This window comes from Protopterus annectens, chromosome 6.part0, assembly GCF_019279795.1.
Source record: "Protopterus annectens isolate FY-2018-M chromosome 6.part0, PAN1.0, whole genome shotgun sequence".
Classification (NCBI taxonomy): Eukaryota; Metazoa; Chordata; order Ceratodontiformes; family Protopteridae; genus Protopterus; species Protopterus annectens.
This window is the reverse complement of record NC_056737.1, coordinates 1,253,763,557-1,253,788,852: the sequence shown is the minus strand read 5'-3', so window position 1 is coordinate 1,253,788,852 and position 25,296 is coordinate 1,253,763,557.

Below are 25,296 nucleotides of genomic sequence, written 5' to 3'. Positions count from 1 at the left end.
GGTACCCGGAAACCTTTTTACAGGCCAAAAAATTACCTGTGTGTCAAAGGCCAGGGTAGTGTATGGCTAGACATCTATAGGTCCTAGTGCCAATAGCCTAACCTACCTATGAACACACCCCATGTACTTGTTGCAATAATTGCTATGTGAGGTTGACTGAGTGTGATGGTGAATGTGTTGGTGAATGTGTCAGAGTTCTGTATATGTGTGATAGCTAAGTGGGAAACTGTTTCTGTCATGGTATTATGTGTCCTAGCTGTGATCCCAGCAAAAGATGTGTATACTATTGCTAGGCAGAAAAAGCAGTATGCCAGACGGTCAGACGTAGTCTGTTGGTGTTGACTGGGGTGTCCCATTGTAGGCTACAGCAGTACATGTATGCTTATTGAGTGTTACTGCTGGTGAATCCAACCCCTGAATGAACTGTAGTACTACCTGAAGCTGTATGCCTAAACAGCACAGTATGGTGTATGTCCACATGTCTTGGAACCACTGTTTTGTTTGTTCCCCGTAGTCCTCACAGATGACATACCTCAGGCATAAGGTCTTGTAACTACTGACACACAGTACTGTATGGTACAAAGGAAAAGGGTCATGTGCTGGTTGCATACTGTGTGTGTGTGTGTGTGTGTGTGTGTGTGTGTGTGTGTGTATGCCTGTACCATGGCCTTGGTCATATGTGTGTTACAGGATATAGGTGCGTATCTAGCAACATGTATAGTCTAGTACAGCAGTATGCCACCTATATTGACGAATGAGCACATATGTTAGGCAGGGGTTTGCCATCAATGACTAGTGTGGTATACTGGTAATACTGTGACTAGACTTTACAATCATTGCAATGGACTACATGTTACGTTATGCATTAGCTTGATATATACCCCCTGTGGCTAGGTGGTGCATTGAGTTGCATACAGTGTGCCATGTACTGTTGTATAGTCTTACATACTGGTTTATCTTTGCTGCTGTGCAAAACATGGTTTGATATATAGAGTGTGCCAGGCACTGTCAGGCAGTTGTGGGTTGAGCACTGATATGTGGTATTGAAAGTGTGTATCCTTTGACAGCCAATAGGTTGCTATATATGGCAGTTAAATGATATCTGTATTTTAGAATGTTTAGGAGGATTTAATGACAGTATGGGTTAGTAATAGCCAACAACATTCCAATTTAGTTGTAACAGCATACAGTAGTATTCCCATTAACCCAACACACTTGACTTGCTCACACATATTGTTTCATTGTCTTCCAGGGTCATGGCCCACCATCGTAATCCCTCATACAGCCCAGCAGAGGAGGAAGTGATTACAGCCACCATGGTTCAGCACTATGCCCTGCTGTTCTCAAGAACCAGCCAGGACCAGCATGAACGGACTGCACTGTGGCAAGATCTTGTCCGTAGGGTAAATGACATCGGCATGCATAACCGGACATATGAGCAGGTATGCCATCACTGCAGTGATTTAATTAGACATGTCCAGCAGCCTGTGTCTGATATCTGTAGACAACAGCTTGCCACAGGTGGTGGGGTAGTCATCCATCCCCCCCCTCACCAGAGTGGAGGAGCTGCTCCAGAGCCAGGTGGCTCCTGGCCAACAACAACAACAACTACTAACATGCATCATCATAGACCGGAGCCACCCAGCAAGTTGACATGGAGTGTGCAGGTAACATGGCATAGCTGTACACTACTTTTACCTCTATTGGTAGATCATGCTTATGTGAGATGTGTACTGTGTAGTTACAAGATGTGGTTCCTACTGTTGTGCAATAATAATAATTCAGAATATAATATGCAGGCCTGTGACTGTCAACAGTCGTACTACTGTAAGATTGCAAACACACAGTAGCAATGCCACAGTTGTTGCCGCTGACAAACTGTCTCATATCCTTGTAGGTCCCTCTGGTGTGACAGCAAGGCAGCAGACCCATGCTGGTGAGTGTATTCTACATTTAATATTGCTAATTAAATGTTCATGTCATAGGTGAGGTGTAGGCCATGTACACACCAGCACATAATGCATGCTGTGCATGTTTGCTGTGAGATTATGCACATCTCAGTAATGTGAGTAGCTGCCTTAAACACATGCAATACACAGAGCATCCCACACAATTGTGGCAACACTTGGGTTATGGCCTGGTAAGATTAGCATTAGGGAAAAAGGTTTATTTGGCGAATCTGGTATTAATAGAAAACATAGCATATATGTCAAATGTTTATTTGATCTCAGAAAAATATATAAAAAAGGAAATCACGCAATTGTTTTCTCTAAATGGGGTTCAAGATTAAACTCGCTGAAGAAAGGTGTGATATACATATCAGTGAAGATGAAGTAGGCCAGGGATTACTAAATGCACCTTTTTATTCTGCTTCTTTAAACTTCTAGAGTATTACAGTGGGGGACGGAAGATAATGTGAATCTAATAGTGAGAATGTTTAATTTGGTCAAACCTAAAATGCCTTTTTTGTATACTTCCAGTTCACACTCATACTGCCTTATGGCATCTGCACCCTTTTGGGTCTGGCTTCTTTAACTAAGTGACTTACCAGCTAGTAATAGGCAGTATTAGAAAGGGCAAGGAGTTATTAACAAAATGATACTAAAAGTGTTGGCCTAGGATGTCCTGCTGTAGAGAAATGAATCTTTGTTTGCCACTTATTGTTCATGGTTTTGTATTTATGTTCATGTTTTTATAAATGCGTGACCTACATAGTATTAAGGTGTATAATCTAAAATACCAAATGTTGGAGACAGGATAATTCCCTGCCAAATGCTGGTTTACATCACATTATACTGGAAATAGTTCTAGTTATTTGCTGCAATTATCAAAATAAGCAATTTTTTATATGTACTTCAAAAAGTGAATGACTTACAAAGTTTTGCATGACATTAAGTGAAGTCTTAGATGCTGATGAAGAAAACTGTTTTTGATAATTGCCTTTATGTTGCACATCTTGAGAGATATCCAGTATTATGTGTTTTGCTAATTATAGAGTTAAGCAATTGTTTTCATATTTCTGTAAATAACTCAAAAATTCACTTATGGAGGAATTTCTTCTTGTCATGAGAAAGTTTATGTCTGGCTAACAAAAATGTTCTAACAGTATATGTCTGGGTTTTACAGAACTTGAGATACGATAATTTGTAAAAGTTTACAAGAAATATAATTTGGCGTTTGTGTGCAGTATATTACAGTATTTATGGACAAGACTATGAATGCACCAGCTATTATCACCGTAAAGAAGACTTCTTACTGTTAATATTGCTATTTGTGAAGTTTCCATAACTTTTATTATTCGCAAAATATTTACATTTGTTTATCCTATGCTTTTTAAGTTTATTTTTCAGAAAATGCTTTAGATTGCTAGAGGTTTGAAATTCCACACAATGTAAGTGTTAATGAGTTAAATATAAGAATGAACAATTCTGGGAGAGGAAGTGAATAAGCAAAAGAAAAAATAAAGAATATGTATATGAAAAAAAATTAAAATGTATCAAGACAAAATACTTACATGGAAAAGAAAAACTGATAATGTAGAGAAAGATAGATTATTGGTATAATAATGTAAAGAAACAATATTATTATGGAAATCCATGGGAAAGTTTACCAGAAGATGTGATTAAAGACATTAAAATAAGAAAAAAGTAGAGTGTTAGGATTTTCTATGGAGACTGGAAATAAATATGTTACCAATAAAAGGAATATGCTATAAACATGGGAAGTTGAAATAGCTGTTGGTTTAGTGGGGAAGAAGAGACAATTAAGCATGGCCGGGATTCACTAATCCTCTGTAAGACTAACTAAGTCTTACACGGAAACTGCAGTCTAAGAGTATGATGTCAGCGCATCATGCATATTCATGAGGGTGCGCTGACTCAACTCTAAGGCTAACACGGAGCATGCACGAGTGCAGGGGGCATGTCAGACTGCCGAGCAGTCCAAATATCCATGCCCCTGCAAGTGCCTAAACTGCAAATGTCAACTGAAATGAGCAAGTCCGCTCAAATGTCTACATACCCAACACTACACTCCCCCACATTCTAAATCCCTGTACAAGTTTAAAATGTAAAGCTTTCCTTTTTTTTTATTATTCCTGGTATAGCTGCCTGTAGTTGCGCATGTATGCGCGGGTTTGCCCATTGCTTAGCTACAGCTAGCAGTGTAGACATCGAAGAGGATAATAAACTACTTATATGCAAATTAAGCCAAATAGCAATAGCGTAGTGGTAGAGCCCTCGCACAAAGAGGAGGCATTCCCGGTTCGAGTCCCAACCACTCCCCTTCCAGTTTTCTGTAGGAAATGTGTGCATAAAAAGAATTCCTGACATTTACCTTTTAAATTTCAGTAAAATGCATTGAAATGGCCTATGTGGCAGTGAACGATATTTTATATATATATATATATATATATATATATATAAGAAGGTGGAATGGTCATACATACTGATAAATGCATAAGTAACATATCTTAAGCAATGTGAAGCACTGCTAAGCAAAGTTTACTAGTATTAAGCACAGTTAAGTATAATTGCTCATAGCTTAGCACTGCTTTAACTAGCGCAATAGTTTTGCGCGGAGCTGCTCATCGCGCCAACTAGCGCAAACATAACATGTTCACGTGGAGCTGCACACCGCACTAACTAGTGCAATGTTGGGCAACGTTGGGAAATATCAGGCAGCGTAGAGCAACGTCGAGCAACGTTGGGCAAAGTTGAGCAAAGTCGGCTAAACACAGCCACACCTCCTATCCGGTCTGGCCAGTAGTAAAATAAAAAGCAATGACAGGCCTCAAACCCGGGATACTGTGCACCATAATCACAGTACTAAACCACTAAGCCATGACAGCTTTAAATATGGATGCATTTCCAACACACTCATATATATCAATGGAAGTTTACCCATTGCTAAGCAGGTTTGCTTTTAGCTGAGATTTTTCAAAACTGGCCAATCATAAATAAGTGCGGGAAATGAGGCATATTTAAGCTCCATAGGCGAGAATAATTGCCATAACTGGTTGTAGCTCCCATCTGCAGACAGTATGGCTGGTGTTGGAGAGGGCTCTCATTTTCGAGCACAACGGTGGGGCATTGAGGAGTCAAAAGTAATGGTTTGGCTCCTCATCCATCATCATGATGCAAGACTCCTGCAGGGCCAGTTTCAGGGAAATGAGTACAAAGTGGAAGCCTGGAATCGTCTAGCACATGATTTCACCAGTGCCACAGGCGTCCCTCGGACTGGTGAGCAGGTCAGACACCACTACTCAGACCTGAAGAGATGCAAGGAGGACCAGCTGAACCAGTGGATACAGGAGGCCCATGAAATGGAAAATGCCCCACTACTGAGTATGTAGCCATGGAATGAAGTATGTAAGAATTGCTATTGTAGTCTATATTATGGATAGGTATGTCTCAATATCCCTTTATTTACTTCACAGCTGCAGGTGTCCGTGCTGCGAATCAGCAAGCCTATGCAGATAGGCTGCTAAGGTTGCACCACCAGGCAGGTTAGTAATTATTCTGCATGTGTTGTCATATAATAGAATTGAGAGAGCCTGAAAAAGAGTGTTGCAACCCATTAATAAAGGTATAATAAGTGTTGAATAACTTCTCTGCATGTACTGTTATATAAAATAAGTGAGACAGTGTGAAAAGGTGTTGTAACCCATTAATAAAGGTATAATATGTCTTGAATAAAAGACCTCTGCATGCACTGATATATCAAATAAATGAGAGAGCCACTAGAAAAGTGTGTAATGTAATTAATAAAGGTATAATTCCTGGAGTGTGTCCGTGTCACTTTCTTCGATATGTTGTTGTACCCTTGCATTATAGAAATAGTACTGTTGTATTAAGCGCAGTCAACCCACACATGGGTAGGCCCATATAAAGTGGATGAAGGGAGTCCCAGTAGCTAAGTATATATACAGTCCTCAACTGTCGGTTCATGACCGGCATGTACAGGTTAATCTGGCACATGAGTAGCTTGTTATTGTGTTCCCCAGAAATGTCAGTGTGCTGCTAGAAATGTAGGGGGCTGTTAACATATACCTGATAATGTCACCTGAACACATCCAGATATGTAGATATATAAATATAAATGAAATATATAAATATGTAGCAGTAACATCTGCATCCAGGACAGTTTGTATGTCAGATACAGCTCAGGTATATCAAGAACTATCAAAACCCATTTCACAATTTAACGGACATTGCCTAGTGTAATAATACATGTAGGGGATATATAATTGCAGTCAATAGGAATGTAGTGTAAACTATAAGTATATATAAGTTGTTAATGGAGGTATCTTTTACACCCTACTGTATGTGTATAAACAATGCAATTCCACACCTCAATGGGTATGTCTAATCTCATAACATTTGTTGGGACACATGTCCTATTGGTTTATAAATATCTGCATTTACGTTGATGCATGTGCCCTGTTCACATACCACAATTTTGGTGGCCTGTTGCCACCAATCAATCCTGCATGCTGTTGGAATATCCACTGTTGTTCTATATATGCATGTGTTATGCTTGCTGTTCAACTGTTGGAACTCTGGTATGTTGGGTTAATGGGAATACTACTGTATACTGTTACAACTAAATTGGAATGCTGTTGGCTATTACTAACCCATATTGTCATTAAATCCTCCTAAACATAGAACATATGGGAAGGCCGGTCTCAGCGGACCCACCTCTCCCACCTCAGCTGGCGATGGCACCTGGCACCAGCAGGTCCGGTGCCCAGCCCGGGACCTCCTCCTCCATTGGTCCTGTGCCACCTTCAGGTGGAAGCACTGTAGGGGATGGGGCATGTCCTCCCCGTGCAAGCGTGGCCGGAGGAGGGCCACCTATCACCCTCCGAATGGTCCGGGCTGTGGTGTGTAAGGAGATCAAACATTCAGTTGCTGATCCTCTATGCCAGCTCGAGGCAAGAGTGGCGCGACTCACAGGCGAGCCTGCCCCTCCTACACAGCCCCCAGCACAGCCACCCTCCGGGCTGTGAAGGTGCAGTGGTGACTGCCCATGGGTGGGGATCTCAGTTCCACTGTTACCATCTGTGGGCTCATGGGCTTGCAATTTCCAAACACCCTTCCCCGTCAATGGTGTTCACCCACCCCATGTGTCATATTCTGCCCCTGTATGCATCTTGTTTGTCTTGTCTGTTTACCTCCCCAACCTACCTCCCAAAATATAACTACTTCCTCTACCCCACATTCCACTCTCACCTGAAAAAAAAATGGGCAATCTGCTCCCACAAAAAAAATTATGCCCCATACATAGCTGCCCATTTTGCACACATGTCCGCTGGACACATAAACTGAAATTTAATTGGCAGTACAACATACTTCGTTGCCCTCACCCCTCTCTCAGGGGTGGAAGGCTTCAAATTCCCCTCCAAATTACTTGTATATGCACAGCTGTTGCTGTTAAAGAAATGGGCAGCTATGGACGTTCCCTACACCTGTCCTGCACATCCCGAGTTGTTTTCCCTACTGTCTTTCCCTCTTTGTGCCCCTTTTTCACCACTTTCCTATCTCCCCATTTTCTTTTCTTTCAAATAAATGAGCGCGGGGGTTAGCGGGAGTAAGCACTTTTAAGCAGTAGTTAGCGGGTTTGCATGAGTGCGCGCCTGTGTGCGCTTAGCTAAGTATTGCTAAGTGTTGTGCAAACCCGCACAAACCCGCTTACAACTGCTTAAAAGTGCCTTAGTCACCCTGCATGTGAGGTGCCTTGTTCTGCTCAGCAGCAAAATAAAACACCAATGTCAGTCTCGAACCCTGGTCCTTGGACACACTAGACTGCATGAAGTACCACTACGCCACAGTAGATATACAACAGGTTGTTGCTGAAATATATATATCATGCATCAGAATGAGTGAATGTAAAGGTAAGATAGGAATGCCATAACACAAAACCTGTTCTGTGGAACTTTACCACCAGTTGTTGTGGAATAGCATTACATGACTGTGATAACAGAACCAGCCATTGTAGCAGTAAATAATGTTACAGCAGCACTTTACAACCCCCACACAGTATCATAGCAGGACAATCTCCACCCAAATGTACAAAATACCTGTGTGTGTTCAAGGTCCAGCAAGAATGTAGGTAGGCATACTCAGTACTGGAATTGTCCAGTTTTCATGAGCATCCTGTGTTAATGTCAACAAAAAAAACACAAACTGTGCAGAAGTGAGTACATTAATATCCACAGTATAGAAGTTCACAAACAGTTCATGTGCCAAATGAAAACATCTCAATAACTACATATGTATGGCAGCTAATTGCATAAGTAGAAAAGAAATTACATACTCCCATGTATCTTGTGTTAGCATTTGTAGGGGTGAGTACAATTCTACACTGACAACTGTGTACTGGAAGTGGCAACATTCAGGTCTGAGTACATCATTCAAATCACTGGCTACACCCCTAGCATCAGATACAAGAAGTACACCAGCCTTCTGACTTACACAACGGTGTCCACAACAAACAAGCATGGTCCCCACTTTGGAAAGCTGAAAGGGCTACGCCTACCTGACCTAACAATTTATAGCATTTGGTTGCTGTGACAGCGAGTACTGCAAGTACCACACAACAGGCTGCATGCAATTGCCAAATGGTGGCCAACAATTGGTACAGAGGCCATCACATGCACATGTGCAGATACCTATAAAAGCAGGCTGTACTAGCTGTCCACACATGCAATCATTTCATTGCAGGAACGAAGAGAGAGGGAGAGAGAGAGAGCTTTATAGAGTAACACAGAGAGACACAGAGAGACACAGACCACAGCAACAGCAACAGGAAACAAAAAAGATATAAAAGAAAATATATTTGATTAAAAATATATATTGAAAAAAATATATATTGAAAAAAAATATCTTGAAAAAAATATATATATTGAAAAAATATATATTGAAAAAATATATATTGAAAAAATATATATTGAAAAAAAGAAAATATATTGAAATAAAAAAATATATTGAAAAAATATATTGAAAAAAACAATATATATAAAAAAAATTCATTAAAAAAATTATGTAGAAAAAATATAATATATTGAAAAATATAATATATTGAAAAAAAAATATTTTGAAAAAAAATACGATATAAACAAAACCAAGGGTACAAAACACACAGAACTGACTACTACAAACACATACAAAGGAAGGTATGTAACAGATATGTATTTACTAGCATGTATTAGATGTTTTTGAAGAGTACTCTACATAGTTTGAATCATCCATATGTGGCAGCAGTACGTATCTATGCACAGATGTTCTGCATAACTACTGCCATGGAGAAATCAGTGTGTAGCTGTGTGCAGTGGGATATGACTATGACATATGTAGTTCAACATTAAATGTCAAACATCTGATCCATGTTATCTGTGTTCTGTACAGTAGTGTGTACAATGTCTGTTTGGGGGAGTAGCGCATACAGTTATGTAAACATGGATGTGACAGAGTAACAAATGCATGATAGTCATATTAATGTGTAGCTTAGCATTGGCAACAGCTGTACCAGGCTAGTATGGTAATTTAGCATTTGCAGCTATATATACACCCTCTAATATTACTGTGTGCTCACATGTGACACCTGTTCATGTTGCAGCAAGGCCCAACAGGTCAGCCATGAGGTACATGGACTTACAACAGTGTGGTCCTTGTGTGTGTATGGCACACACATACGGAGAGATCTGTCTGTGTCAGATATATTAGCATCTGTACATGTGCATAGAGCAAGGGACATACTGCAACTGTTTGTGAAAGGTGGATATATATATATATATATATATATATATATATATATATATATATATGTTGTTGAAGGTTGTTATGTGCATATTTCTATGTAGGTTGTAGTGTGTGGCAAACCAGACAGCATACAGTGCTGGTATATGACATGTGGTGGTTGAACGCTGTGGGTATGATTCATCAGGTTTGCAGTGTTGCAGCCAGTGAGGCCTGCTAAAGCTACATGGGCTGAGAACACCTTCAATGCATTCCGCACAACACTGTGCAATATTATGACATAACTGTATACCTCACAACCTTCCCATACTTGATATTCCCACCATGAAAGGTGGACTGTATATGTGCCTATATGTATATCTATATGTACACCAATGGATGTTTATATGTATTTGTGTGTGTGTATGTATATATATATATATATATATATATATATATATATATATATATATATATATATATATATATATATATATATATATAGAGAGAGAGAGAGAGAGAGAGAGACAGGGTCATATTTACTGCAACAGATGCCTGGTGACAAAGCCATGGACTCAAGCTCAATGTTGACACTGCATTGGCATCCCTCCTTGCAAAAACTCAGTACCCATTAACTACCACATAGGTGGTAGTCTACTTAACACCGAAGGTGTGATAAGAGACCATGGGACACAGGTGGACAGTAGTCTCCCCTTTGATAGTCACAGTGCCACACTAGTCATGTAATCTGTCTACTTGACACACATCATCACAAAAGGTATGTCATCCAGGGAAATATAGGTCAGTGTTCCCCTCTACTCCACACACATAAAACCCATTATAGAGTACAATGCCCCATGTGGTATGTACCTCACAAGCCATCTACAGCAACTGGAAAGGACACAGACATACCTCACAAAGAGTAATACAGGCCTGAAACAGATGCCCTATGCAGACCATCTCACAAAACCACAGCTAGACTGTGTCGCATACCGTCTACCCAGAGGTGACCTCTGCCTAACATGCAAAGCTATGTGAAACCCAGAGCTATTGGATATGCTCCACGTAAACAGATCACAATCCCTATGAGCTACATGCTCTAGGGATCTAAACCTTGTCACCTCAATAAACAGCACATGCTGGAGGGATAGATCCCTATCTCAGAGACATCCCATACTCTGGAACAAACCACCTATCAATAGCAAACAACGCTCCTAATTAGCAGTCATCATATATAAACCTGATGATTGTATGGGAGATAGGAAATACACCCTGGGAATCACCTCTGTGACTCTGCTTGACAGGGCCACGTGAAATGAAATTACCTGTGTGTCAAAGGCCAGGGTAGTGTATGGCTAGACATCTATAGGTCCTAGTGCCAATAGCCTGTAACCTACCTATGAACCGATACATACCCACATGTACTTGTTGCAATAATTGCTATGTGAGGTTGACTGAGTGTGATGGTGAATGTGTTGGTGAATGTGTCAGAGTTCTGTATATGTGTGATAGCTAAGTGGGAAACTGTTTCTGTCATGGTATTATGTGTCCTAGCTTTGATCCCAGCAAAAGATGTGTATACTATTGCTAGGCAGAAAAAGCAGTATGCCAGGCGGTCGGACATAGTCTGTTGGTGTCGACTGGGGTGTCCCATTGTAGGCTACAGCAGTACATGTATGCTTATTGAGTGTTACTGCTGGTGAATCCAACCCCTGAATGAACTGTAGTACTACCTGAAGCTGTATGCCTAAACAGCACAGTATGGTGTATGTCCACATGTCTTGGAACCACTGTTTTGTTTGTTCCCTGTAGTCCTCACAGATGACATACCTCAGGCATAAGGTCTTGTAACTACTGACACACAGTACTGTATGGTACACAGGTAAAGGTCATGTGGGTTGCCATACCTTTGTGTCTGGTATGTATGTCTGATGTGTGTGTGTGTGTGTATGCCTGTACCATGGCCTCGGTCATATGTGTGTTACAGGATATAGGTGCATATCTAGCAACATGTATAGTCTAGTACAGCAGTATGCCACCTATATTGACGAATGAGCACATATGTTAGGCAGGGGTTTGCCATCAATGACTAGTGTGGTATACTGGTAATACTGTGACTAGACTTTACAATCATTGCAATGGATTACATGTTACGTTATGCATTAGCTTGATATATACCCCCTGTGGCTAGGTGGTGCATTGTGTTGCATACAGTGTGCCATGTACTGTTGTATAGTCTTACATACTGGTTTATCTTTGTTGCTGTGCAAAACATGGTTTGATATATAGAGTGTGCCAGGCACTGTCAGGCAGTTGTGGGTTGAGCACTGATATGTGGTATTGAAAGTGTGCATCCTTTGACAGCCAATAGGTTGCTATATATGGCAGTTAAATGATATCTGTATTTTAGAATATTTAGGAGGATTTAATGACAATATGGGTTAGTAATAGCCAACAGCATTCCAGTCTAGTTGTAACAGCATACAGTAATATTCCCATTAACCCAACACACTTGACTTGCTCACACATATTGTTTCATTGTCTTCCAGGGTCATGGCCCACCATCATAATCCCTCATACAGCCCAGCAGAGGAGGAAGTGATTACAGCCACCATGGTTCAGCACTACGCCCTGCTGTTCTCAAGAACCAGCCAGGACCAGCATGAGCGAACTGCACTGTGGCAAGATCTTGTCCGTAGGGTAAATGACATCGGCATGCATAACCGGACATATGAGCAGGTACGCCATCGCTGCAGTGATTTAATTAGACATGTCCAGCAGCCTGCATCTGATATCCGTAGACAACAGCTTGCCACAGGTGGTGGGGTAGTCATCCATCCCTCCCTCACCAGAGTGGAGGAGCTGCTCCTGAGCCAGGTGGCTCCTGGCCAACAGCAACAACAACAACTAACATGCATCATCATGGAGGCCGGAGCCACCCAGCAAGTTGACATGGAGTGTGCAGGTAACATGGCATAGCTGTACACTACTGTTACCTCTATTGGTAGATCATGCTTATGTGAGATGTGTACTGTGTAGTTACAAGATGTGGTGCCTAGTGTTGTGCAATAATAATAATTTGGAATATAATATGCAGGCCTGTGGCTGTCAACAGTCGTACTACTGTAAGATTGCAAACACACAGTAGCAATGCCACAGTTGTTGCCGCTGACAAACTGTCTCATATCCTTGTAGGTCCCTCTGGTGTGACAGCAAGGCAGCAGACCCATGCTGGTGCGTGTATTCTACATTTAATATTGCTAATTAAATATGCATGTCACAGGTGAGTTGTAGGCCATGTACACATCACACACCAGTGCATAATGTATGCTGTGCATGTTTGCTGTGAGATTATGCACATCTCAGTAACGTGAGTAGCTGCCTCAAACACATGCAATACACAGAGTATCCCACACAATTGTGGCAACACTGTAGTGGACGTTGGATAGGCAGAGTCAATACACATGCACACAACACACACAACTGTGTCATACGCAGTACACGTTAACATGCTACACATGGTATATTCAGAAACCCAGTGTAAGGTCACACTTCAGTATCCCAAATGTCATCCACACAGCACACATAATATACCTGAGGGGTAGAGGCCTCTCATGTGGCTGTGCGACACTCTTCAACACATAACACATTCATGTTAGGCAATGCCCCCTATTGGGCACCTTACAAACCCATGTAACAACTGGCCATGAAATGGTGAATGTAGCCATGGTACTGCAGTTCAGGTACAGCATGCTATGTGCCAGTCTGGCACACATTAGTAGCCTTGAGTGACCACATGATGCTGCATGATGATGTCTCATGGTACTACACCCCATCCAGTTACAGTGGCCACAGTACTACACATATCATTAATTGCTATGCACCTCAATGTTGTGTGTGTGCAAACATATGCACCTATACACAATATGCATAGCAATCACCATTTGTACAAAGTGACACACATGTCTTGTAATGCTATTGAGTGTATAGGTCACATGACACACATTGTGTATGTGTGATGTTTAATGTTGCAGTTGTGTGGTAGCATGCCATGTCATGGCTGGCACTGGCATGTCCACAATATGTCCTACACTCACCATAACCACTGTACAATGGCTATGTTGAGCAATGGTATTCAATCAGGTATACATGCACCACTCATCCTGTGTGTATACATAGCATGCATGTGCTAAACCTGTGTCCACAATTATCTGCTAAAGACACAGATGCTCTAATCAGAAATGGATATCTATGTGACACACTGATACACATCCAGCCATGGTATGTATACCTGTGAGTGATGGTGCACAGGACATTGCAGAGCTTTTAATACTTGCACAGCAATGTTGTGTCCATGTACACATTGCGTTCCAGGGAGAGGCCAATCACTGAACAAAACACACATGCATCAAAGCCATGTATACTGTTATTAGCAAGGGCTGTCTACACTCACACTGCATGCTGTTGAGCAACACATGTCCTGCATGCTGTCACATTTGATATAAATGTTTGGCTTGTGATACTGTACCCCACCATCACACGCTATTGAGTATGTTCTGGATTGCTGGTGGTGTGTGTGTGTGTGTGTGTGTGTGTGTGTGTGTGTGTGTGTGTGTGTTAGTGTGGAGTGTTGTGTGCATGTATTCATGTGTGCATGTGTGCATGTGTGCATGTGTTCATGTGTGCATGTGTTCATGTGCATGTGTGCATGTATGCATGTGTGCATGTGTGTGTGCATGTGTTCATGTGCACATGTGTGCATGTGTGCATGTGTTCATGTGTGCATGTGTGCATGTGTGCATGTATGCATGTGTGCATGTGTGCAGACATCATGTACAGGTCGTAAAGTGTGTTTCCTGTCTCCTGCTCACAGGTGCTGATTTTGGGCTGGTTCATTGCAGCAGGGAAACTGATGTCACTGAGCATGATAGTGATAATGATGATAGGTGTGTTGAGGCACAGGCATGTTTGCCAGGGTCTGTCGTTGGGCCAACAATCGACAGTACACAAGTGTCCACCCCATCCATGCACACAGTCATACTGCCAATACATCCATCACCAATGCCCTTAGCTGAGGGACAGTGTACAGCCGGCATTGGCCAGGACAGTGTGGTATCTATGGCACATGCATCCCAACACAGCAGCCATACCCAGATGTCTGGAAGGGTACCACATAGGCAGATGTCCAGGGGTTCTCATCAGAGCACTGCTGCTCATCATGCCACTGGCAGATGTGCCACAGGTCTTACAACCTCACGCATGTTCCAGGCTGTCATGGAGGCACAGGCATGTATGGAACAGTACACCAGACAGGGACTAAGGGCACAGAGGGCACATACCACTGTAATTGACAGTATCCATGACCTAGCAGGTGCCATCCATCATTACACTGAGGTCACTGATAGACATTGGGGTGAGACATTAGATGTCCTCCGCAATGTCATGTCCATGTGTCAGGACAGTGCGGGATGGTTGAGTCGTCGACGTGGATGTATGCCAGCAACATCAGCAGCTGGCAGTCGCCACGGATGTCCCTCAAGTCACAGCCACTCCCGTAGTGCCAGTACCAGCCCCAGCAATGTTGGGGTGGGCTGTCCATAGACCATCCTAGAAGACCACGTGCACGTGGCTCTGGACAGTCCCAGCAGGGACCTGGGTCCAGTGTACATCCATCTACCTCTGGGGATAGTACCCAGTCAGGCTTAGTACCTGATAGTGTCAGTAGCACCCCTGCCAGGCACAGGTACCGTATCCGTGGCCAGAGATGGTGATCTGTAAAGCCTGGCAGGTACAGTCTGTGGCTGTCCCACAAATACCCGTATATGGCAGCCACATGGTGGAACTGTGTGCATGCAGACACACACACACATAAACAAGACACCTAGGGCTACCACATACATGCACACATTACATCAACATTGGCCCATAGCAGTACTCTTGGCCCTCACACACACACACACACACACACACACACACACACACACACACACACACACACACACACACACACACACACACACACACACACATACATGTCGATTGTATGGCTCACTGTAGGCCTCTGGCAAACCAACAACACACCCTGTGCATATGATGAAACCTGTGCCACCTCCTGTCATCTGTAACATCGATGCAGGAACAGGCTACCATGGTGCTGATGCACAGGGTGACTTTATAGCAGTATAGCAATGTTAGCATGTTGTCAGCAGTAGAGTGTAATGATATGCTTGAAGGTGTAGCTGAGCAGGCATGATGCATGTAAGCTATGATTGTCAATGTAGTAATGTTTACACCAGGGTTAGTTCCAATAGTGTATTGTCCGCCCATGCCACTTGGCTGATGTGTGTAGTATTGGCAGCATGTGTTAGAGAGTGGACAGTATGTGTGGGATGTGTGTGGCACAGATTTGCAGGTGTACATTTGTGAACATGGTGGAGGTGCACTGTCTGCATGTACGTGCATAGTGGACACATGGGCAGGGTGACATGCCCTGTATTACACAGTAACACTCCATAGTCTTGATTGGTGGCCAGTATGCATTGTACTACACACATTTTGGAACTTGACTACACATGTGTGTATGACATGGTTTGACACTGTGCTGTGGGTGATACTGTTACTATCTGTCATTGTTTTGCATTCTGGTAGTATACACAACTTCAATAGCCTAACCATAACCAATCGTTAGATGATGTCTTGACAACTGACACACAGATGTAGGACACACAGTAACATTTGGATCCTTCAGGTACTATACTATGCCAGTAACCAGTGGTATTCACCTGCACCCATTACTGAGACCACTCCTGTTTGGCATATAGCTCTCTTAGGTACAAGCAATCACAGTAGGGATATGTCCGTCCACGTGTGGTAATGCATACTGTGGCCTATAATGCATTCTCCAGATGACACACATCCCCCACAAGGGTATCACACAGACAGATCCCTGTTGTCAAACTCATGCTGTAAAGCTATAAGCCAACCAAAGCATAGTCATCCACCTTTACAGAACATAGTATCCCCACAGACAACATAGGTAGTAGCCACCAACATGAAGAACAGGTACCGATGTGTACATGCAACCAAGTGGTATGTCATCTCTCCTTCGATAATCACAGTTCCAAAGGTATGTTTTTTTTTCTCTCGGTGGATCACATAAGCAATAAGGGGTCTGCATGCATATCCACAAAGGTTGTTGTACACCTATAATGAATAGCCATCATTGATAGACCCTGCTGCTTTTGAACAGGTCTGACATATACCTCGGCCATAAACCCTCACTCACACAATTCTATAGAAACTGTAATGAGTGTGTGTGACACAGTTGACCTAGGCCAGGGATCACTGCAGTGGCTGGCCTTGTCACAAGCATACAGATGTGACCTAAGGTCTGGAAAGCAGCAGCACACTCTTGAAAAGATGACAGATGTGTTCTTGGAGAAAGCAGGGTTCCCACACATGCAATAATTGAGGTCACATGTACGTATATGTATTTGCCACACAGCTACCTCACATGTGCAATGCACATACTGGTGTCATACTGATATGTCATAGAGTAGTAAAAGCAAAACCCACAGCCCAACAGTGTCACACACATACACACACACACTCACCAAGTGCAGGATTCAAACCCCTACCTAACTACTTCATGATACAAAAGGAGTATGCATTAACATGACACGCTATACACACTACTGTGTGTTTTCTTTTCCACAGGTATATTTGTAGGATGGTGACATCATCAGACCTGACAAAGATTAGTATACTACTTTTAAGGTGTTTGAGTAATCTCCAAAAAGTTTGCTCCTCTCCAAGAAGATCACACACAAACAGACACTTGTCAAGTGCAGGATTCAAACCCCTACCTAATTGGTTTATGATACTACAGGAGTACGCATTTACATGACGCGCTATACACATTACTGTGAGTTCTTGTTTCCACAGGTATATTTGTAGGATGGTGACATCATCAGACCTGACAAAGATTAGTATACCACTTTTAAGGTGTTTGAGTACTCTCCAAAAAGGTTGCTCCTCTCCAAGGAGATCACACACAAACAGACACACTTGTCAAGTGCAGGATTCAAACCCCTACCTAACTGGTTTATGATACTACAGGAGTATGCATTTACACAATGCACTATACACATTACTGTGAGTTCTTTTTTCCACAGGTATATTTGTAGGATGGTGACATCATCAGACCTGACAAAGATTAGTATACCACTTTTAAGGTGTTTGAGTACTCTCCAGAAAGGTTGCTGTCCTCCAGGAAGATCACACACAAACACACACTTGTCAAGTGCAGGATTCAAACCCCTACCTAATTGGTTTATGATACTACAGGAGTATGCATTTACACAACGCGCTATACACATTACTGTGAGTTTTCTTTTCCACAGGTATATTTGTAGGATGGTGACATCATCAGACCTGACAAAGATTAGTATACCACTTTTAAGGTGTTTGAGTACTCTCCAAAAAGGTTGCTCTTCTCCAAGGAGATCACACACAAACAGACACACACACACACTTGTCAAGTGCAGAATTCAAACCCCTACCTAACTGGTTTATGATACTACAGGAGTACGCATTTACACGACGCGCTATACACATTACTGTGAGCTCTATTTTCCACAGGTATATTTGTAGGATGGTGACATCATCAGACTAGACAAAGTGGGTTACATTAGGTGACATTGGGTGGGCTACATAGAAGGAATGTCTAAACACTTTGGCCATGTGATCATCAAAGGAGAGTTTACTATCTAACTGTGTCCCCAGGGCCTTCATGACTTTCTCCATACATACTGGAGTACCACCTATGTGGTAATTTGTTTGCACTTTGTTTTAGCCAAAGGGGATGACTATGCATTCTTTGGCATTCTTCTTGGGGCATTGTTTTGACACCAGGTATCTGTCTCTGTAAGCCCCTTCTGGAGGATGTGTGTGTCAGCCATAGAGTCGATTATGGACCACAGTTAGCAGTCATCTGCAAACCTGTTCAGCCATACTCCTCCCATGCTTGCCTGTACCTCTGAGCAGTGTCTACTGAACAGGTGGGGTCCCAGGACCAAGACCTGTGGGATGCCATTTGTGACTGTCTTAGAGTCAGACATGGCACCCGCAACTCTGAACATGTGTGTTTGATCTGTGAGCCACTTGGCCACACATCCTGTGACATAGCTGTTGATGTTCAGGCTGGTAAGCATGTCCATGATGACAGAGTGGGGAATGGTGTAAAAAGTCCTTAGTGAGGTCCAGGTGGGCTGTGTGGACTACTTTCACCTCCATCTATGTCCTTGGTAACTGTTTGAAGTAAGTCAACTATGTTTAGGAGGCAGGATCTGCCTTTAACAAGGCGAGGTTGTGTAGAGTCCAGTGTCTGGAGGTCCCCAATGTCTCTGTTTATGGGTTCCATGACAATTTGCTCAATAGCTTTGTAGACCAGGCTGAGTAGACATATAGGGCAATGGTTTCCAGGTTCTGTTGTGGCACCCCCTTTGTGGAGCTGGATGACTGTTAGTGTATGCCATTCTTTGGGTACATACCCTGTGGTACGATTGAGTCTGGGCAGTGAATGTAGGTGAGGGTGTAGTTCCTTTTGGGCCTAGTGTAAGACCTAGCTTGGGACACCATCCAGTCCCATTGATGCTGTGTTCTTTGCTTTGGAGAGGGCTGTCTTTACCTGCATGTCCATGTCCATGATGTCTGGGGCTCTGCAGCCTTCTGTGATGGACACAGGCCCTTTTGGGGGTGATGGGGGGAAGTTTGCACTGAACTTGTCCCCCAGGATGTGGGCAATGAAAGTTGGTTCAGTGTATTCCTTGCCATTTGTCAGTAGCTGACAGCATATTTGGAAGTTGACACCTACATGTCTGGTATAGCTACCACAGGCTTTGTGGTTGTTATTCTTACAGTCCTTGGCAATTTGTCTTTTGAAAGTGTCCTTGAATTATTTTATGAGCGATCATTGCTTCTTCCTAATAATGATCAGTGATGCCTTTCCTTTAGTGAAGTTGGCTCTATCAGGTGTTAGTTTCCTCCTTCTGTTGTCTAGCTTATTTATGGGCAATGACCACCAGATTGTTTTCTTATTTTTGGAGGAGTGCATCTTGGTTTTATTTGTGATGTCTCGATCCATGCATCCCTGTAGATGCTCATAGGATGCACTTGTAACTGATTTGGCAGATTGTATACCATTATCCTATAGCAAGAGGTCTTTGGAACTTTCCACTTTTGTCTTGGGACGTGTGCAGTTTGCTTTTGAAAATGTCTTCATGGTGGTTTCATTGACTGGGTGGGGGTGCGAGATGTGGATGTCCAGTGTGATTACTTTATGATCTGATATTACCAGTGAGGGTTTTATCTCTGTTGTGGAACACTGGTACCCCATGTTGGTGATGATCATGTCCAGTATGGTGTCACCTCTAGTGGGCATGGTGACCAGCTGTTCCAGGGTGTTAGAGCTTTTAAACTCTAGGAAACATTGGGCAAAGGACGTTGTACACAAGTAATTCTCCCACTCAATGTTTGGGTAGTTGTAATCACCTCATATAATGGTGTTTGATAGGACCTTTATATTTTCCACTGTTCTCCGGAATACTGAGTGAGGTTCCTGTGACAAGTTAGGTGATCTGTAGCAGGCTACAATCTGATGAGCAGCTTTGCCCAATGTTAGTTGCACTTGCATGGTCTCCAAGGCCTCATGCTGTGCCACTAACCTGAAGGTGTGGGTATCCATAAGGTAAATGGGTACACCCCTTCCTTTTGTATTTCACTCGTGGTTTTGGGTCCAAAGGTCAGAGGGATTGTGAGTGTTTTATGTGGAGCATGTCCAACAGCTCTGCATTTGACATAGCTTTGTATGTTAGGCAGTGAACACATCTGAGTAGGCGATATGCAAGGGAGTACAGATGGAGCATTTTGAGATGGTCTGTGTATGGCATGTATTTCAGGCCACTAATGCTCTTTGTGAGGTATTGCTGCAGGCTTTCCAGTTGTTGTAGTTGTCTTGTGAGGTACATAGCAAAAGTGGCGTTGTACTCTATTATAGTTCTAGTGAGTGATGAGTAGTGGGGAACAATGTCCTCTTCTATTCTGCATGAGACACATTTTGTGATGAGGTGTGCCACATAGCAGGGTTTCCTGACTACTGTGGGGATGTGATTATCACAGTTGTGTCCAGTGTCCACCTGTGACCCAAGGTCTCTTGTCACACTTTCAGTGTTAAGTATACTACCGCCTATGTTGTAGTTCTTGGCTACAGAGTTTTTAACAAAGGGGATGACAATGCACCTTTTGGCATTGAGCTATAGCCCATGGCTTTGACAACAGCCATCTGTCTCAGTGAGGCCCTTTTGTAGGATGTCCACATCTTTAGTGTTTACAATTATGGCTCCTAGTTTGCAGTCCTCTGGAAACTTCAGTAGCCACAGACCTTCCATGTTAAAGTTTACTTCAGGGAAGTAGATACTAAACAGGACAAGACACAGGACTGGACCTTGTGGTACTGCACTCATCACTGGTCCAAAGTCATACTTGGAGTCTGCTACTTTCACAGTGTGTGTTCTGTCAGTAAGCCTGTTGGCAGCACATCTTGTGACATAGCAATTTATACCTAGTTTAGTGGGTTTATCTATATTTCCAGAGTGTGGGGTGGTGTAAGCCATGGCAGGATCAACATAGGCTGTGTGAACCACCTTACCCTTGTCGACGGTTCTGTTGACTGCTTCAATGTCATCTATCAGGTTTAGGTGACATGATCTGCATTTTACAAACCCAACATGGTTGTGGTCCAGGGTTTGGGGATTACAAATGTAATTTTTATATGTTGTATGATGATACATTCCATGGCCTTGAAGAGTGGGCTCATCAGGCTAATGGGGCGCTAGTTCCTGGGGTCCGTGGTGTCTCCACCCTTGTGTAGTGGGATAACCGTCACTGTGCACCATTCAACAGGCACAAAGCATGAGGTGAGGCTATGACTGCACATGGTACATCAGTGTGGTGCCTGTTCATTCTGTGGTTTGTGTGGAACACAGCCTGTGAAGTTATCTGGTCCCATGGCTGCTGTGATACTGGCTTTGGAGAGTGTTTTTTACCTGTGCAGCTGTGATGACAGCAACTTTGCAGTCTTCCATTATAGAGATGTGCTCTTTCATGGGTGAGAGGGGTACAGTTAACACTGATCCTATCTGCCAGGATGTTGGCAATATCAGTTGGGTCTGTATATTTAGTGCCATTGAGCTGTAACTCAGAACAGATCTGAGTGTAGCCATGACATGGACCTGTCTGTTGGGCAGAGATCTCCTGAGTAGACAGTATGCAACAGAGTACAGATTGGGTTACATTCAGTCTTGTTGCATGGGGCAACTGTTTGAGGCCAGTAATCCTCTTGTTAGGGTACTTCAGTGGTCTTTCTGGCTGCTGAATGTGCCTAGTCAGATTCATCGCAAGTGTGTTGTGGTACTCTCTGATGGGTCTGATGACTGATGAGTACTGGGAACCTCCTTTGACCTACATGCACAGACCTTGGCAGTTTGTGTGAACACATAGCATGATTTTCTGACAACTTTGTGAATGTGTTTCTGGAAGTAGAGATGTCTATCCACATTTGTCCATAGATCCCTTATTATCACCTCCGTATTTGGCATAAGTGTGTGAGCATGCCCAGTATGACCTTTTAGTGTGATGCTGAATGAAATCCACTACATTTGTTGGAGTGTGTGAGCATGCCCAGTATAGACATTTATACTATATGTGTATGGAAAATCAAGTTGTATTTTTACAGCAGGCCTCACCTTTGTGTCATAGATCAACAGGGATCATGCTGTGCCTGCAGGGCTTCCATGAGACACTTTGCATAGACTTATCAACATTTCTACATACAGGGGGGATAGCTATTCTTTGTACATTTTACCCAGGGCACACTTGATTGTTACTGTGGGTGTACATAGGATGAGGGGTTCACCTGACACTTATACACATTTGCTATGCCTGCACTGCTATGTACGGTACACCATTTCAGTCTGTACTGTTGCCTATCGTACTGGCTTGAGGCATACTACTGTACTACACTTCTTAGCATCCAATGCCACATATATTAGATTGCAACTTCATAGCCTACACAACCCACATCACACCGCCTGGCCTGATGTTCTCTGTCTGCATAGGCCTGTGGGGGAGGTTACCCATATGCGTCTTTAGGGGCATGTTACAGCATTTCTTTGTGTTTGCATTACTGTACAATTGTCCTGCTGTGTCTGTGCTACTGAAATGCTATCATGGCTTAGTGGTTCAGTACTGTGACTATAGTGCACAGTATCCTGGGTTCGAGCCCTGTCACTGCTTTTTATTTTCATGCTGGGCAGACCAGACTGCTTAAGGGACAGTAAAGCTAATATGAGCATGTTTACCTGTCTTTGCTCAACTTTGCACGACTTTGCCCGACCTTGCCCAACATTGCTCAACGTTGCCCAACATTGCGCTAGTTGGCACGGGCAATTTTGTTTACATATACTAAATATTGGTAAATGCTGCTTAGCACTGCTTTATATTGCTTAAAACATGGCAATCATGCCTCTGGTGGTGCTGCAGGGCTGCCTATGTCGGATCCACATACTACACTCCCTATACATGTTTGGAAACAGGTAGTGTCAAGTTAGGCATCCCTTTTATTTTATGTGCGAGTCAGAGAGAGGTATCATTTCCAGGGTTCCTACTGAGCCAGTGTATGTGCTATGCATTGCCTCTTTGCCAAGGCCAAGGCATACTGGGCATGCCTCCTTCTGCCTACTGGGGCAGGCTGAGGTTGTTCCTCCTCCAAGTCAAGCTGTGCCTGTGCAGGCCTTGGCAATGGTGGGGGGCTGTTTGGCCCTGCCCCATGCTGTTCCTGCTGCAGCTGTTTTTGCAGGATCATATTGTGTAGCATGGCACATACCATGACAATTTGGGTACATGTAGTTGGTGAGTACTGCAAGGCTCCACCAGATGTGTCCAGGCACCGGAACCGTGACTTGAGCATCCAAAACACAAGCTCGATTACATTTTGTGTTTGTGCGTGTGCCTCATTATGGAGTTCTTGTTCAGGTGTGTGTGCATTTCTGATGGGTGTCATCAGCCACGGCTCCAGTGCATATCCAGCATCCCCCACTAGGTGACCGTCAGGGATGTCCCCATTGGCAAATGTCTGGTACAGCTGCATCAGATGCCAGATATGGGAATTGTGGTAGCTTCCAGGGCAGCCAGCACACACATTCAGTATTATGCCCTGGGCATCGCACATGACCTGGCAGTTGATGGAGTGGAAGCCCTTGCGGTTGATGTAGGCCCTACCCCACTCACCGGCTGGTGCTTTGATGTGTATGTGCATGCAGTCAATTGCACCCACTACCTCAGGGTATTCCGCTATTTTCTGGAAGAGATGCATATTGCTGGCCAATACCTCACGGGAATTGGGGAAATATACATGATCACCGACATGTGCTGACATGGCATTCAGGAACTGGTGCAGTACCCTGGATGCTGATGCCTGTGAAATCCCCATCATATCACCAGTTGGTCTCTGGAAGGTACCTGTTGCTAGTATTCTTAGGCCAACACATACCTTGGTTTCCACTGGGATGGGTTCCTCTCTGTTGGTTCTGTGTGAGGCATGGCCTGCACAGCTCAACAATTTGCTGCAGGAGCTCTCTGTCCACTCTATAGCGCTCCACTATCTCCAGCTCATGTAGCCCCTGGTAGGTTACCCTGGGTCTGTACACTCTTCTCCATCTCCTCACTGTGGGTTGCTCAGCAACATTCGCAATGGCACCACCCTCAGCATCTTGCACATGTTGCCTTATAATAGCAATGGCAGCCCCTAACATTTTTTTGTCTCAGTTAAGCTTTTTAAGTTTTCACTTCTCTTTGTATACTGCAGTGTTGCAGTGTTTCTGAGTAAAACATGGGGGAATGTTGTTTGCAGAGTTTTAAGTGCTGGGCTGGGCTAGGCTAGTGTACTGCCTGTGTAATTGGCTGATTCTGATTGAGTTCACCTGGCAGCTCTGCTAGTTCTCCATAGTTAACTTCCTACTACTACTTTTCCTTCCTTTTCCCTTTCTGTTTCCACAGGGGGCAGCGCCGTGCAAATAAGCGCAAACACACGCACACAAGCACACACGCGCGCACACAGCCTTACACAGGCTTACACAGGCTTAGGCAGGTGCACATCCACGCACACAGGCTTAGACAGCCTTACACAGGCTTACACAGGTGCACACATGCGCACACAGGCTTAGACGGGTTTACAGGCACTCACACGTGCGCACACAGTGTAAGCATCTTTGCAAGAAACTTTGGTGGTAGCCACAGCGTACGCCTTCGGTTTCTGGGTTTCAGTTCAGACAACTGTAGACACGCCTCTTCCAGTCCTGAGTAACTCACAGCAAACACATGCCACTCTGCTCCAATAAGCTTACAGTCTTTGATACATACCCCCCTCATGATGTCACCTATCTTCTACTCTGTTACTCCCCTAATCCTACTCTTACACTCTAGGGACATGGTTCACATGGCA